Consider the following 16983-nt stretch of genomic DNA (forward strand, 5'->3'; position numbering starts at 1 on the left):
GACACTGCGCTCTTAGGTAGCAGATGCCGGCTTGCATGAGCATTGCTTTGGGAACTGAAATCTACAAACGAGTAGGAAGCAGAATCGGGCCAAAGAAGCTGGGCTGTGATACACTTAGGAGGCAGCCCATCCCCTGCACGCAGACTCGGGAGCAGGAGTGGGCAGCCACAGGTTTCCTCAACTGTCCTCAGCTGATGACGTGCTTGCCCCATAAGTATAAGAACCTACGTTTGATTCCAAGTATCTACGTACAAAGCAGAGTGAAAATGGCCATTCCTGTTTGTTATCTTAATGCTGGTGGGGGTATGGTAGGGAGGTGGGGCTGAAGTATGGGGAGTGGGGGCGGGGGTCCCGCTGCTGAGACAGATGGATCCCTAGGACTCAAGGCCAGCCAATTCAGCCTAATTGCTGAGTTCCAGGTCCCATCGGAGATCCTGTCTCCCAAAACAAAGAGACAGTTCCTAAAGAACAATCTCCAAGGTTGGCCGCCGGCCGCCACATGCATGCCCTGAGTGTGGGTGAAGAGACATCAACAAAGAAGCCAGGGTTGCTAGTTATGGTGGCTCACACTTTTAATCCCAGGATTCAGGGAGCAGAGGTAGGAGAATCTCTGAGTTCAAGGCCAGCCTGGTCTACAGCGTGAGTTCCAGGACAGCCAGACACAGAGAGGGGAGGGTAGTGGGGGGCTGGGGTTCAAATCCGCTTCAAGCTCATCAAACACAGCATGACAAGCAGGAGTAGGCTGATGATGGTCCAGTGAATGAAGACAGTTCTGTGACTGAGGATTCTGACCATCCAGGCTTAACAGAGTTCTTGCTGAAGACAGCGGGTTAGTTGATCAGACCACGTGGGGATGATCTGACCAGATCCTGGAGTGTGATTCTATACTGGGAGTGATCAGATATGAGGTCAGTGATTCTTGCTAAACTGACTGGGCAGGGCTTTTGTTAACACTGGATTTTACAAGGAAGCACAGATGAGTCTAAAGAGCCTGATTAATGTTTGGTCAAGTAGAGGGTCTTTGATAGTGAGGAGACAGTTTGTTTTCTTGGCTATCAAATCTTTTTTACCAATGTACATTTTATGTATGTATGTATGTATTTATTTATTTATTTAGATTTTTAAATTTACATTTGAAATGCTATCCCCTTTCCCGGTTTCCCGTCCATAAACCCCCTATGCTATCCCTCCTCCCCCTTCTATGAGGGTGTTCCCCTACCCACTCACCCCTTCCCACCTCTCTGCCTGACATTTCCCTACACTGGGGGTGCCAGCCTTGACAGGACCAAGGGCTTCTCCTCCCATTGGTGTCCAAAAAAGCCATCCTCTGCTACAAATGCAGCTGGAGCCATGGGTCTGTTCATTTGTACTCTTTGGATGGTGATTTAGTCCCTGGGAGCTCTGGTTGGTTGGTATTGTTGTTCTTATGGGGTTGCAAACCTATTCAGCTCCTTCAATTCTTTCTCTAATTCCTCCTATGGGGACTCCATTTTCAGTTCAATGGTTTGCTGCGAGCATTCACCTCTGTATTTGTCAGGCTCTGGCTGAGCCTCTCAGGAGACAGCTATATCAGGCTCCTGTCTGCATGCACTTCTTGACTTCATCAATAATGTCTAGTTTTGATGGCCGTATGTATATGGACTGGATCCCCAGGTAAGGCAGGCTCTGAATGGCCATTGTTTCCATCTTTGCTCAAAAATTTGTCGTCATATTTCCTCCTATGAATTTTTTGTTCCCCCTTCTAAGAAGGAATGAAGCATCTGCACTTTGGTCATCCTTCTTGAGCTTCATGTAGTCTATGAATTGTACCTTGGGTATTCCAAGCTTTTGGGCTAATATCCAGTTATCAGTGAGTGCATACGACGTATGTTTTTTTTGTGATTGGGTTACCTCACTCAGGATGATATTTTCTAGTTCCATCCATTTGCCTATAAATTTTATGAGGTCATTGCTTTTAATAGCTGAGTAATATTCCATTGTGTAGATGTACATTTTCTGTATCCATTCCTCTGTTGAAGGACATCTGGATTATTTCCAGCTTCTGGCTATTATGAATAAGGCTGCTATGAATATAGTGGAGCATGTGTCTTTGTTATATTTTGGAGCATCTTTCGGGTATATGTCCAGGAGTGGTATAATTGGGTCCTCAGGTAGTACTATGTCCAATTTTCTGAGGAACCACCAGATTGATATCCACAGTGGTTGTACCCACAATGGAGAAGTGTTCCTCTTTCTCCACATCCTCGCCAGTATCTGTTGTCACCTGAGTTTTTGATCTTAGCCATTCTGACTGGTGTGAGATTGACTCTCAGGGTTGTTTTGATTTGCATTTCCCTAATGACTAAAGACGTTGAACATTTCTTTAGGTGTTTCTCAGCCATTCGGCATTCCTCAGCTGTGAATTCTTTGTGTATTCTTTGAGTGTATCTGGTTTTATGTGGAGGTCCTTGATCCACTTGGACTTAAGTTTTATACAGGGTAATAGATAGATCAATTTTGTACAGGACAAAAAAAAAAAGGATCAATTTGCATTCTTCTACATGCTGACCTCCAGTTGAACCAGCATCATTTGTTGAAAATGCTGTCTTTCTTCCACTGGATGGTTTTAGCTCCTTTGTCAAAGATCAAGTGACCATAGGTATGTGAGTTCATTTCTGGGTCTTCAATTCTATTCCACTGAACTACCTGCCTGTCTCTGTACCAATACCATGCAGTTTTTTTTTTATCACTATTGCTCTGTAATATAGCTTGAGGTTAGGGATGGTGATTTCCTCCAGAAGTTCTTTTATTGTTGAGGGTAGTTTTTGCTATCTTGGGTTTTTTTGTTACTCCAAATGAATTTGCAAATTGCTCTTTCTAACTCTATGAAGAATTGAGTTAAAATTTTGATGAAGATTGCATTGAATCTGTAAATTGCTTTTGGCAAAATGGCCATTTTTACTATATTAATCCTGCCAATCCATGAGCATGGGAAGTCTTTCCATCTTCTGAGATCTTTTTTGATTTCTTTCTTTAGAGACTTGAAGTTCTTATCGTACAGATCTTTCACTTGCTTGTTTAGAGTCACACCAAGGTATTTTATGTTATTTGTGACTATTGTGAAGGGTGTCATTTCCCTAATTTCTTTCTCAGTCAGTTTATCCTTTAAGTAGAGGAAGGCTACTGATTTATTTGAGTTAATTTTATACCCAGCCACTTTGCTGAAGTTTTTTTATCAGGTTTAGTAGTTCTCTGGTGGAACTTTTGGAGTCACTTAAGTATACTATCATATCATCTGCAAATGGTGATATTTTGACTTCTTCCTTTCCAATTTGTATCCGATTGACCTCCTTCTGTTGTCTGACTGCTCTGGCTAGGACTTTGAGTTCTATAATGAATAACTAGGGAGAGAGTGGGCAGCCTTGTCTTATGCCCGATTGCTTCAAGTTTCTCTCCATTTAGTTTGATGTTGGCTACTGGTTTGCTTTTACTATGTTTAGGTATGGGTCTTAAATTCCTGATCTTTCCAGGACTTTTAACATGAAGAGGTGTTGAATTTTGTCAAATGCTTTCTCAGCATCTAATGAGATGGTCATGTGTTTTTTTCCTTTGAGTTGTTTACATAGTGGATTATGTTGATGGATTTCTCTATATTGAACCATCCCTGCATCCCTGATGTCTACTTGATCACAATGGGTGATTATTTTAATGTATTCTTGGATTAAGTTTTCAAGAATTTTATTGAGTATTTTTGCATCGATATTCAGAGGGGAAATTGGTCAGAAGCTTTCTTTCTTTGTTGGGTCTTTGTCTGGTTTAGGTATAAGCTAATTATGGCATCATAGAAGGAATTAGGTAGTGTTCCTTCTGTTTCTATTTTGTGGAATAGTTTGGACAGTATTGGTGTGAGGTCTTCTTTGAAGGTCTGATAAAATTCTCCACTAAAATCATCTGGTCCTGGGCTTTTATTGATTGGGAGACCTTTAATAAATGCTTCTATTTCTTTAGGAGTTATGGGGTTGTTTAGATGGTTTATCTGATCCTGATTTAACTTTGGTACCTGGTATCTGTCTAGAAAATTGTCCATTTCATTCAGATTTTCCAGTTTTGTTGAATATGGGCTCTTGTAGTGGGATCTGATGATTTTTTTAATTCCTCAGATTCTGTTGTTATGTTGCCGCTTTTGTTTCTGATTTTGTTAATTTGGATACTGTCTCTGTGCCCTCTGGTTAGTCTAGCTAAGGGTTATCTATCTTGTTGTTTTTCTCAAAGAACCAGTTCCTGGTTTTGTTGATTCTTTGTATAGTTATTTTTGTTTCTTCTTGGTTGATTTCAGCCCTGAGTTTGATTATTTCCTGCTGTCTACTCCTCTTGGGTGTATTTGATTCTTTTTGTTCTAGAGCTTTTAGGTGTGCTGTCAAACTGCTGATGTATAATCTCTCCTGTTTCTGAGGGAAGACTGAAGACCTACACCAGTGGTCTGTATTAAATGAATGCAAATATTAATCTCCTTTCTAACAGGGATCGTGAACAATCCACCCACAAAGTCATTAGTGGCCTACCATGTGCCTGAAGCCAAGTCAAACTGCCATACTGAAGGTCCTATTTCTGACCCTGCAGCAAGAACCACTAAGCTATATCTAGCCTTTGGGGGACCGGACAAGGGTCTTAGATGGAAATACCCAAATAATCTTCACAGCTAACATGTCTCTATGGACCACCCAGAGGTAAGATCATTTTTGAATATTCTTCCCCTACTCCCTTTTATTGAAAATAGATTCTTTTATCATAGAACGTATCTTTATTACAGTTTCCCTTCCCTCTACTCCTCCCACTTCCTACCCCATTTTCCTCCTATCCAGATCTACTCCCTTTATTACAAAAGAATATGCTTCTAAAAGATAACAAGACATAGCAAAATAAAATATAAAACAAAATCTATCACATCAAAATTGGATAGGACAACCCATCAGAAGGAAAAAGAGCCCAAGAACAGATACAAGAATCATAGACCCACTTGTTCACACACTCAAGAGTCCCATAAGAACACTAACTTCAAAGCTATTATATACACACACACACACACACACACACACACACACACACACACACACACACACACAGGACCTGGTACAGATCCATACAGACCCTGTGTCTGCTTCTTCAGTCTCTGTGAGTTCATAAGAGCTTTGCCCAGTTGATTTAGAGGGTCCAGTTCTCCTGATGTCCCCCATTCTCTGTTTTTGACAATTCTTGTTGGCTGTGAAGAGTAGACCTTTCTGAAGATCCTACTTATATTTCTTACTGCACCATCCCCAAATCAGGAATTAATATAGATGCTACATGAGCAGCTATTATCTCTTTCTCTATATATCTATCTATAGATATGTATCTATACATATATATGCTGTACAGATAGCACCTGTGATGCTAAGACCATCACCACTAGATTGCTTGTGCATTTAGTGGCCCCACAGTGAGCTAGACAGTTTATTGCTTGTTCTCATGAGCTCCAACCTACTGAAAGACTGTTCTATACTCCAGGTCTCAGACAGCAATGACAGCTTAGGCACCACATCAGCTTCCTAGACATCATTCACTAGATCAAGTGGCCTCATGTGTCCCTAAGAAAGGAGCTTACACTTCTTGGGAGATGATCTACTCCTTGGAGTTAGGTCTTGATCCTTATTGTCTGCTCTGGTTGCAAAACTAATTCCTTCCTTCCTTCCTTCCTTCCTTCCTTCCTTCCTTCCTTCTTCTTTCCTTCCTTCCTTCCCTCCCTTTCCTTCTCTCTTCCCTTTCTTTTTTTCTTAAAACTTAATTTATATGCAATAATTATGTGTGTAGAGTAAAAGTTTCTTATCAGTCTGTCCAGCTGACTTTTATATTTAGCCTTTAATTGCAACTAAACACCTTTCTCTCCTTTTCTTTTCTTTTTTCAGAGCTGGGGACCGAACCCAGGGCCTTGCGCTTCCTAGGCAAGCGCTCTACCACTGAGCTAAATCCCCAACCCCTTTCTCTCCTTTTGTAAAGCACCCATTTTCTCCAACATCAGACAAATCTATGGTGTCTTCATTATTTTTTTCTATGCAACTTTCAGCTTTACTTGTGGCTCCCCCCTGAGGTACCATCCTAATTTACCTCTGCAGATAGTTTTCTGTCATTCTTGTTCCAGGCTGTGGTTGTTTAAATGACACCCTTATGTGTATTGCCCCAGGTAGCAACTGCCACAAGATGGACTCCAAGAAAAATAATTTAAGATGGAAACTTGCTGAGAACAGACTCTCCGAATTAACAGGTTTAGAAGGAAGAGAAAGTAGAATGGTGTGAGGGAAAAGTAGCCTATGTTGTCATAACAGAGATCTCACCCAGTCCCAGGATGAAAGTGGCACACAACAGAGTCTCTAGCACAAAGGGTCTCAATCCCTGAGGGGAACTATGCCTTCCGCCACGTTGTTTATGGCATATACTGATGTGGGACTATGATAGTGAGGAAATCTGTCACTAAGATATGGAAGGAGCCTCCGGTTTCATTCACGTGAATCAGTGCACACTTGGTCCTGCGGCTATAAAAGTTAGTCAGAGCACCTGACTAACACCTGAGCTCTGGAGCTACTACTTCTGGTTGAGTGTGTGAGGCTAGCTATAAGGTGGTCATCTCGTGTGAGAGCATGTCACCAACCTTGTGAAAACAGACCCAAGGACGCATCATGACGTGAGATGGAGCATGGTGAGTTCAGGACTGTGAACTAGGAAGCCCATCATGTATAGCCCTTGGGCTAGCACTTTCATCTCTACCCCATGTTATTCCTGTTCATTTGCTTCGAAGTTTTCAATGTCAAGTTTGCTCCTGAAAGCAGAGGAAAGTAATTAAAGCTAGAATGTAGAAGAGTCTTCATCACAATGAGGGAAAGCCTAGTTTCTATTATCATTTGTTCAATTTTGATTCCCTATTAAACCTCTCTCTCTCCCTCCCTCTCTCTCCCCCTCCCTCCCTCCCTCCCTCCCTCCCTCTCTCTCTCTCTCTCTCTCTCTCTCTGTGTGTGTGTGTGTGTGTGGTGTGTGTGTGAAATGTATGTTCACATGTGAAGGCCAGAATAAACATATAAACAATAAGCATATAAGGGGCTCATCTATTGTTTTCTGACTTACTTTTTCAGACAGGGTCTCTCACCAAAGCTGGAGCTTGCCAGACTGGTTGTCCAGCAAACCTGTCTTCACTTCCCTAGTGCTGGAGCACAGGTACACATTGCTATGCTGGGCCTTTACTTCAATGCTGTGGATACAAATTTGGGTCCTCTTACTTGCAGAGTAAGCACTTTTCCTGAGACCTCTCCCCAGCCCCATGAGGTTATATTTCATCATTTTCCTCAGAGCTGGACAATTCCAATGGCCTCATGAATGGAGGAGATAGGCCTGTTGACTTTGAAAGCTGGTTCCTTTTGGATGCTTGGGTAGAAGAGTATGATTCTTCCTAAGATGGTGCTGGAAGAGGGCGTCTCCTCAGGAGAACTGGTCAGAAACCTCTCTGCTTCCCTGTGGCTAGTTGGCACCGCCAGCAGCAGGTTCCTTCCTGGCAATCATAGATAGCATCTTGGAGGTGAGGTCATGGAACAGCGGAGGTGTGAGAGCAGTGGGTGCTGTGGGCAAAATGACAGCTTTGGGGAATTTTCTAGACTGACATAGCTGGGTCAGGAAAACACCCTCAGGCAAACGCAATTTCCTACGTGAGCTGGCAGCATCCTGAAACCTTGTGTTGGGGTGGTCGGGTCGAATTTTCCCTGGCAAAGCAGAGGGCTGATGCGGTAACAGGTCACCGCAGCCTGATGTTGTAGTCTGGAGTGACTCATCCCCTCAGCTAAGCTAACAGACTAAAGCAAATACCCCAGCTGGTTGCTCCATCATTATCTGTAAGCTGTTAGCTTAGACATTGGGCTCCCCTCTTGACATGCCTGGACTTTATAAAAACCAGCATGTCCACTTCCAAGGAGCCTTAAGCTACTGGATCTTAGCACCTTTGTTTCTCTTCCAAGACGCTTGGTTGGCTCCCTTTCTCAGCTAAGATGACTGAAAACATAGCTTGGTTTCTCCCCCTCCCCTCGGACAACCTTTCCTACCCTTTTGCAAAGGTCTCATGGACATAAAAGGACCTGAGAATGAGAGCTGGAGAGATGGCTCAGTGGTTAAGAACACTGGCTGCTTCTCCAGAGAATCTGGATTCAATTCCCAGCAACCACATGGCAGCTCACAACTGGTTGTGACTCTGGTTCCAGGAGATTGGGTGTCACACAGACATATGTGCAGGCAAAAGACCAATGCACACAAGATGAGAAATACAGATAAATCATTTAAAAAGAATCTGAGAATAAGTGCTTTTGTTTTACATGTTTTAAAAATTATACTTTACCTATGATTCTGATTTTATATATTATATATATTACATCTAAGGCATTGTATATTAAGTATAGTTATACAACTACACATTCTATAGATTATATCTTATGGACTATGGTATAAATATGTTTCATATAATTATACATTGTACACATAGATATTAAATTGGGATCTAGGGTCAACTCTCCTACCAGCATGTCACCTCCTACTCCATGAAGACATGAAGATGGCGGAGCCTCCCCAGACTATGGGGTTCACCTACTGCATTTGCAGCCGATGCTCACATTGAATTATTTCCCCATGCGTCTGTCTGTATTCTTCACCAAACTGAACACTTTCTGAATATCCTGGTCATATTAACCAGGACCTTTGTAGAACCCTGTCATCTTAGCACTCTTGTGATGAGGACTGTTTGTGGAGTAAACAGAATCAGAACATTGTCTGGCTTGAGGAAATTGTAATGCATGAAATTAAACCAGCAGACCGATTGTATCTGGGACACAAAGTAGATAAGCTTCTCCCAGACATTTGTCCATTTACCGTGTGTCTAACAACTGAAGCAAACTGGAACAAATCTCTAGCAAATGGTCCTCTTGCTGTGCCTTGACAGGCTTCAACGTAACAATAAAACAACGAGGGATGTACAGTGATTTTTATGTAGGGTGTTCTGGTCTAATCGATCAGCAAATGTTTATTCTGCTGACAGCCACCGATCCTGCCATCTGTGAGGAGCTGTCCTCACATACTCCATTACAAGATGGCACCAGCATCCGGCAGAACGCACCTAGTAAAAAGGGCAATACGCAGGTGCCTGGTAACTTCCCTACTCAAAGGGACACGTACGCTTTGGTACGTCATCTGGCATAATTGGCAGCGACCAGTCAGAGAGTGACACGTCCTAGGCGAGGATAGTTTCCTATATAAGGGACGGTTATTCCTCACTCGGCGTCTCCGCGTTGTAAGCTTATGTTCTCCCTCTCAAGATGCATTAAAGCTTTTCTGCAGTAGGATCCTGTGTGTGCCGCGTCGTTCCTGCTGGCGAGACGTAGCGCGGGACATCTGGTGCCGAAAACCCGGGAAAGACCTCGCCATCGTCAGCACCTTCGGAGATCCCTTGGCGACAAGGAGGATTCAGAACTGCAGGCAGGTACGTTCGGAGAGGCAGGCCTCTCTTGGACTTTGGTCTGGGGTTGTCACCGCCTTGTGAAGGATTTGTTGAGGCTATAGTATTTGTCCTGGGAGCCACCCTACTCTTTCTTATTATTATGTTCTGTTTTCACCGTTTTCGCTGTTAAAAGGACGATCACAGCAGCTGAAGGCGCGTCTCAGTCTCTTGTATATAAGTGAGCTTCGCGCAGCTCCCTTTTACCTTCGATTTTGACTGTTGAGGAGCAAGGACGCGATAAGGCCAACGTAGATAAGCGGCACAGTCTGGGGAGGCGCGTGTAAGACTCCCGTACATAAGAGAGCAGCGTGTCTGTCTCTACCCTTTCACCTCACGCCTTGTCAGACGGACGTAGATAAGCCGCCGGCGTTCCTGGCCCATCATGGGATCCTCACAGTCTGTGGTCACGGCCTTGGAAACAGTGTTAAAGCAGAGGGACATCAAAATTGGAGGAAGAACACTTAAAAACTTTGTGAAGGAGGTGGAGAGGGTGGCTCCTTGGTTTGCCTGTTCAGGCTCGTTTACAATTGCCTCATGGAACAAACTTGGAAAGGACCTTGACAGAAAATTGGCGGAAGAGGATCTGCGCCTAGGGACCAAAGCTATATGGAAGCTGGTTAAGAATTGTTTAAAGGATGAAACGTGTAAGGCAGCAGTAGTAGAAGGACAGGCCACTCTCGAGGTAGTCCGGGACAGTATGTCAGAAACCGAACGTAGTGAGAGGTTGGGCGCGCGCAAGAAAAAGGACGTCCTAAGAAAGAAAAAAGGCCCTCCCAGTAAGTCTGCAGACAAGGGAGCGTTGAAATTTTCAGATTCCAGCACTTCCTCCTCTACACATAAACCAGGAGGGGGAGCCAGCCTATACCCTGTGAAAGAGCTAGAAGCGCTGAACCTCGACAGTTCTGAAAGCTCTGAAAATAAAACCTTAGACTCAGAGGAGGAGGCCGAGCTAGATGAGGAAGCAGCTAAATATGAGGAGGAAAGATATTACCCTGATGAATGTAGGGGAAGTAATAGAAGGCTTCTAGCGCGGCCGCCACCAACGGCGCCCCCTCCATATGAGACACGCTCACGCGCCTTCTCACTAGTCCCCGAGAGGGTGAGAAGAAAGCTGAGTATGACATTTCCTGTCTTTGAGACTCCGGAAGGAGGACGGGTCCATGCCCCTGTTGAATATAATCAGATTAAGGAATTAGCGGAATCAGTTAGAAAGTATGGAGTCACAGCCAACTTTACTCTAACACAACTCGACAGGTTGGCCATGACGGCATTGACACCAGCTGATTGGCAGATGATTGCTAAGGCAGCCCTTGCCAGCATGGGCCAATACATGGAATGGAAAGCGCTCTGGTATGAGGCAGCCCAAACACAGGCCAAAGCGAATGCTACGGCCTTAATACCTGAGCAACAGGAATGGACTTTCGAACTCTTAACAGGACAGGGCCGCTTTGCAGCTGATCAGTCTGCTTACCACTGGGGCGCCTATGCTCAGGTCTCCAGAACGGCTATTAGAGCCTGGAAGGCACTGTCCAGGAGAGGAGGGATCGATAATCAACTTACAAAAATCATTCAGGGACCCCAGGAAAATTTCTCAGATTTTGTAGCTAGAATGACAGAGGCTGCAGGACGAATCTTTGGCGATCCTGAACAAGCAGCACCGCTTATAGAACAGCTCGTTTTCGAGCAAGCCACCCAGGAGTGCCGAGCAGCCATAGCCCCCTGAAGAAATAAAGGGCTACAGGATTGGCTTAGAGTCTGCAGGGAACTTGGAGGGCCCCTTACTAACTCAGGCCTGGCGGCCGCCATTCTCCAGTCCCAGCGACGCCCCGTTAAAGGGACGGATAAAAGATCATGCTTTCAATGTGGGAAAACAGGCCATCTAAAAAGAGACTGCAGGATGACAAAAGGAGACAGGGGGTCTGCAACCCTCTGTGTCCGATGTGGCAAAGGCTACCATAGGGCTGACCAGTGCCGATCAGTGAGAGACATTAAAGGCAAACTACTCCCTCCTTTGGAGACTCGGCCTAAAGAGATGTCAAAAAACGGGCTGGTGGGCCCCCGGTCCCAGGGCCCTCAAAGATATGGGAACCGCTTTCACAGGGCCACGACCCCGGCAGAGGAGGTCCCCCAAGAGGCGACACAAAATTGGACCTGCATGCCGCCTCAGACTTCTTTCTAATGCCCCAGATGGGCATTCAGCCAATTCCTGCTCAGACTGTGGGGCCTCTACCCCCGGGAACCATAGGCCTTGTCCTTGGGAGAGGATCTCTCGCCCTACAAGGACTGATAGTCCATCCAGGCCTTGTTGAAGCTCAGCGCTCTCTTGATGTTCAGATTCTTTGTTCAAGTCCCGATGGGGTTTTTTCCATAAGTAAAGGAGATAGAATAGCACAGTTATTACTCCTTCCGTGCTCCCAGGCCACGATACAGGATACCAAGGGACCCATGGGGTCCACTGGTCATGATTCGGCATATTTGGTGGTTCACCTTAACAACCGCCCAAAATTGAGCTTAGAAATTAATGGAAAGAAATTCGAAGGCATACTGGATACTGGGGCTGATAAAAGTATAATTTCCTCAAAATGGTGGCCTCAATCATGGCCTACCACAAAATCTTCTCACTCGCTACAAGGATTAGGCTACCAGTCATGCCCTATGATCAGCTCTGCCACTCTAACTTGGACAACTGCCGATGGCCGACAGGGACAATTTATTCCTTATGTACTTCCCCTATCTGTTAATCTTTGGGGGAGGGATGTTATGCAGACCATGGGACTGACCTTATCTAATGAATACCCCACACAAGTGGCCCACATGATGTCAAGGATGGGCTATAAGGAAGGGAAAGGCCTAGGGCGATTAGAACAGGGTCGTCTCATGCCCATTGAACCGATCGCCAACCCCCATAAACAAGGCCTGGGTTTTTCCTAGGCGCCATTGGGGCAGCACGACCCATACCATGGAGGACGGAGGACGCGGTGTGGATTCCCCAATGGCCATTAACCTCTGAGAAATTACAGGCAGCTACAGGACTGGTGGGTGAACAATTAAGATTGGGACATTTGGAGCCCCCCACCTCTCCTTGGAACACCCCAATTTTTGTAATAAGGAAAAAATCAGGAAAATGGCGACTACTCCATGACTTGAGGGCCATTAACGATCAGATGGAATCCCTTGGACCCATTCAGCGGGGCCTTCCTATACTCTCGGCCCTACAAAAAGATTGGAATTTGGTAATAATAGATATCAAGGATTGTTTTTTCTCTATTCTGCTTTACCTCCCTGATAGGCCCAGGTTTGCTTTTACTGTCCCATCAATTAATCATACTGAACCTGATAAAAGATACCAGTGGAAGGTCCTACCTCAGGGCATGGCCAACAGCCCTACGATGTGTCAGTTATATGTTCAGGAAGCCCTCAAACCAGTCAGGGAGACCTATCCAAATTTACTGTTAATCCATTACATGGATGATATATTGATGTGTCATAAACTTAGAATTACTCAAACAAGCCTATTCCTTATTACAAAAAACCCTTAAACAATGGGACTTACATATTGCTACAGAAAAGGTCCAAATTGCTGACACAGGTCATTTTCTAGGATCCATTATTTTCCCTGATAAGATTATACCCCAGAAACTGGAAATCCGTAGAGACCACCTCCAAACTCTTAATGACTTTCAGAAGCTCTTGGGAGATATCAACTGGTTGAGACCATTTTTGAAAATCCCTTCCGCGGAATTAAAACCTTTGTTCGAAATATTGGAAGGAGATGGCCACATCACCTCCCCTCGTGTGCTAACTCCCGTTGCAACCAAGGCCTTACTAAAAGTAGAAGATGCCATAAAACAGGCCCAATTGCAACGCATTGATTGGTCTCTACCTTTTTCACTCTGTGTACTAGATACCAAGGATTTACCCACTGCAGTTTTATGGCAGCAAGGTCCACTGTTATGGATCCATCCACATGCTTCCCCTGTGAAGAGTATTGATTGGTATCCAGCCGCAGCAGCACATCTGGCTATTAAGGGCCTAAAAGCTGCCATCTGTCATTTTGGGACTCCACCCCCATCCTTGATTATCCCATATATACCCTACCAGGTCCAAACTCTAGCCGCTACCTCTGATGATTGGGCAGTGCTGCTCACATCCTTTACAGGAAAGATAGATAATCATTATCCTAAACACCCACTATTGTGTTTTGCAAGATCACAACCTGTTGTTTTCCCTCGCGTCACATCCCACAGACCATTAAAGGAGGGGATAACAGTGTATATGGATGGGTCAAAGACAGGGGTGGGAGGATATGTGGTAAACTCCCAAGTATTCTCACAACAATATTTTGAAACCTCACCCCACGTGGTAGAATGCCTAGTGGTCATGGAGGTCATTGAAAAATTCCAGGTTCCTCTAAATATTGTTTCAGATTCCTACTATGTGGTTAATGCTGTTAGTATTCTTGAAACCGCCGGTATAATTAAAACCACTAGTAAGGTGGCAGATATTTTCCGAAAAATCCAAATTATCCTATTAAATAAAAGATTCCCTGTATACATTACTCATATACGGGCCCATTCTGGACTCCCTGGCCCAATGAGTTCAGAGAATGATTTGGCTGACAAAGCCACAAAAATGATAGCTGTGGCCCTGGCCTCTCCTTTAGAGGCCGCTAAAGCCTTTCATGGCAATTTCCATGTCACCTCAGAAACTTTACGCCGCCACTTCTCTATAACTAGAAAAGAGGCATGTGATATAGTCACCCAATGCCAACAGTGCTGCCAGTTCCTCACATCGGGGTCAACCCGAGAGGAATACAGCCATTGCAAATCTGGCAAATGGATGTTACTCATAATTCTACTTTTGGAAAATTACAGTATGTGCATGTATCTATAGACACATGTTCTGGCATTCTACATGCCACCCCACTTACAGGAGAAAAAACAACACATGTCATTCAGCACTGCCTTGAAGCATGGAGTGCTTGGGGAAAGCCAAAATGTGTAAAAACTGACAATGGCCCCGCCTACACATCTCAAAAATTCCGTCAGTTTTGTGCTCAGATGCAGGTTACCCACCTGACGGGCCTGCCCTACAACCCTCAAGGACAGGGAATCATAGAGCATGCTCATCGGACGCTCAAATCATATTTAATAAAACAAAGAGGGGGAATTATGATAGAACTCCCCCCAACACCCCGAATGGCCACTGCTCTGGCCCTTTTTACCTTAAATTTTTTAAATCTTGATGAAGCTGGACAAACAGCGGCTGAGCGACATTGCTCAGAGCCCAAGAGGACAAAAGAATTAGTCAAATGGAAGGATGTATTGACAAATGAATGGAAAGGCCCGGATCCTGTTTTAATAAGATCCAGGGGAGCTGTCTGTGTTTTTCCACAGGACAATGAAAATCCCATATGGATCCCAGGACGACTTACTCGGAGCATCACAGCAAGTGATCAAGAAGGGACTGGGACTCCTGCACCTCACTCTTCTTCCATGGATGCCAGCAACAGTGCAGGGCAAGCTACGATGGGGAATAATGTCAACCTTTCCACTCCCGATGCCGGTGATGTACCACTAACAGGGATTTAGGGTTGGCCTATTTACCTGAGGATCCACAGGTTGAATTTACCTGAGGATCCACAGGTTGAACGACTAAAAGAAAATAGGACTATTCCCCTTAAGGGCAGCCTTTGTTTTGGCATATTCAACAAAACATCTTTTGATCTCCCTTGCATTATGTTATGTAATCAATCTTCTGCTTGGTTAAGGGAGGCCACATGGGGAACTGGTGAGGAGGACATTGTGGCTAACGCCACAGTTCTCTATGGTGGTGGCCTTACATTGCGTTAATGGTAGCTGCACTGATCTTACGCCCATGGCGATGCTACTTGGAGGAAAGGGCGAAAAGGGACGATTGTCATTTTTTTCCATTTTCCTGGACGGGGAACATCAAACCTGCTGCCTCTGTCTGGACAGCTACTCATATAAAATATCGCAGTAGTTACCTGCATGCCTCGCTTTATCCCCGGGGACCATGACTTTATTTAGAGGAAAAAGAGATTTTGGTATTTCTGCAATTATTGCTGGCATTATTGCTACGACAGCAGTCGCTGCCTCGGTTACTGCCTCGGCATTGGCCTTGTCAAATTCAGTACAGACAACCCAAACTATCAATGATTTATCGGCCACCGTCTCTGTGGCTCGGGACAGACAGGCCTCGGCCAATACTCAGATATAGGGAGGCCTTATGCTTGTCAACCAACGTATAGATCTGGTCCAAGAGCAATTAGACATTCTATGGCAACTGGCCCAGCTTGGCTGTGAGCAAAAACTCCCAGGCCTTTGTGTCACCTCCATATAATATGACAAATTTACCCGAGCTGCTAATCTGTCTAAGAGTCTTTCACAGCATCTGTTACAGAACTGGACCTCGGAGTTTGAACAGACACTTCGGGAGCTGAGAGCAACCATCATTCAAGTAAATTCTACCCGACTAGACCTGTCTTTGACGGAGGAATTGTCGTCCTGGATCACCTCAGCAGTCTCTTATTTCAAGGAATGGGTGGGAGTGGGACTTTTTGGAGTGATCCTCTGCTGTGGATTAGTGTTACTCCTCTGGTTGCTTTGCAAATTGAGATCTCAAACAAGAAAGGACAAAGTAGTGATCACCCAGGCGCTTGTAGCCCTTGAACAAGAAGCGTCAGCCGATATCTGGTTGACCATGCTCAAGCAACAGGTCACCGGCTGGACAGCTCTTGCACTCCTAGAACCTCGGTTCATTGCACAGGATTAGAGTGTCCGGCTTGAGCAGCCCATGAGGGGTGACGAGCTTAGCATCGCACAGGGAAGTTTTACCAAATACGCTCCCTGGAAGGCATGTCATATTGCATGAGGGTTTCTGCCCCAGTTTTCCCTCCCTCGAAAAATGGCAGTTTGATGGGTCGGGAGTGCCGTGGGTCCCAACAACAGCCTAAGGGTATCTCTCTTGTACAGGTTCGCCAACTTTGTACGAGGATATGACCTCTGTCTTCGCCCTCCTATATCTGGGTGTCCTGTTTGCTTAAAAAACAGAAAAGGGGGAGATGTGAGGAGCTGTCCTCACATACTCCATTACAAGATGGCACCTGCATCCGGCAGAACGCACCTAGTAAAAAGGGCAATACGCAGGCGCCTGGTAACTTCCCTACTCAAAGGGACACGTACGCTTTGGTACGTCATCTGGCATAATTGGCAGCGACCAGTCAGAGAGTGACACGTCCTAGGCGAGGATAGTTTCCTATATAAGGGACGGTTATTCCTCACTCGGCGTCTCCGCATTGTAAGCTTATGCTCTCCCTCTCAAGACACATTAAAGCTTTTCTGCAGTAGGATCCTGTGTGTGCCGCGTCGTTCCTGCTGGCGAGACGTAGTGCGGGACAGCCATCAACAATAAGACATGCATAA

The 16983-nt window shown here is 45.0% G+C and overlaps 1 long non-coding RNA gene across 1 annotated transcript; it reads left to right on the forward strand.

The window, feature by feature from the left end:
* Window positions 1-7137: 7137 nt before the first annotated feature.
* Window positions 7138-16904, forward strand: LOC134479918 (uncharacterized). The gene is made up of 3 exons (XR_010053832.1): window positions 7138-7221; window positions 9379-9520; window positions 14935-16904. It is a non-coding gene; the product is annotated as an uncharacterized LOC134479918 (long non-coding RNA).
* The last annotated feature ends 79 nt before the right edge of the window (window positions 16905-16983 follow it).

The sequence above is a fragment of the Rattus norvegicus genome, chromosome 7 (genome assembly GCF_036323735.1).
Source record: "Rattus norvegicus strain BN/NHsdMcwi chromosome 7, GRCr8, whole genome shotgun sequence".
NCBI lineage: Eukaryota > Metazoa > Chordata > Mammalia > Rodentia > Muridae > Rattus > Rattus norvegicus.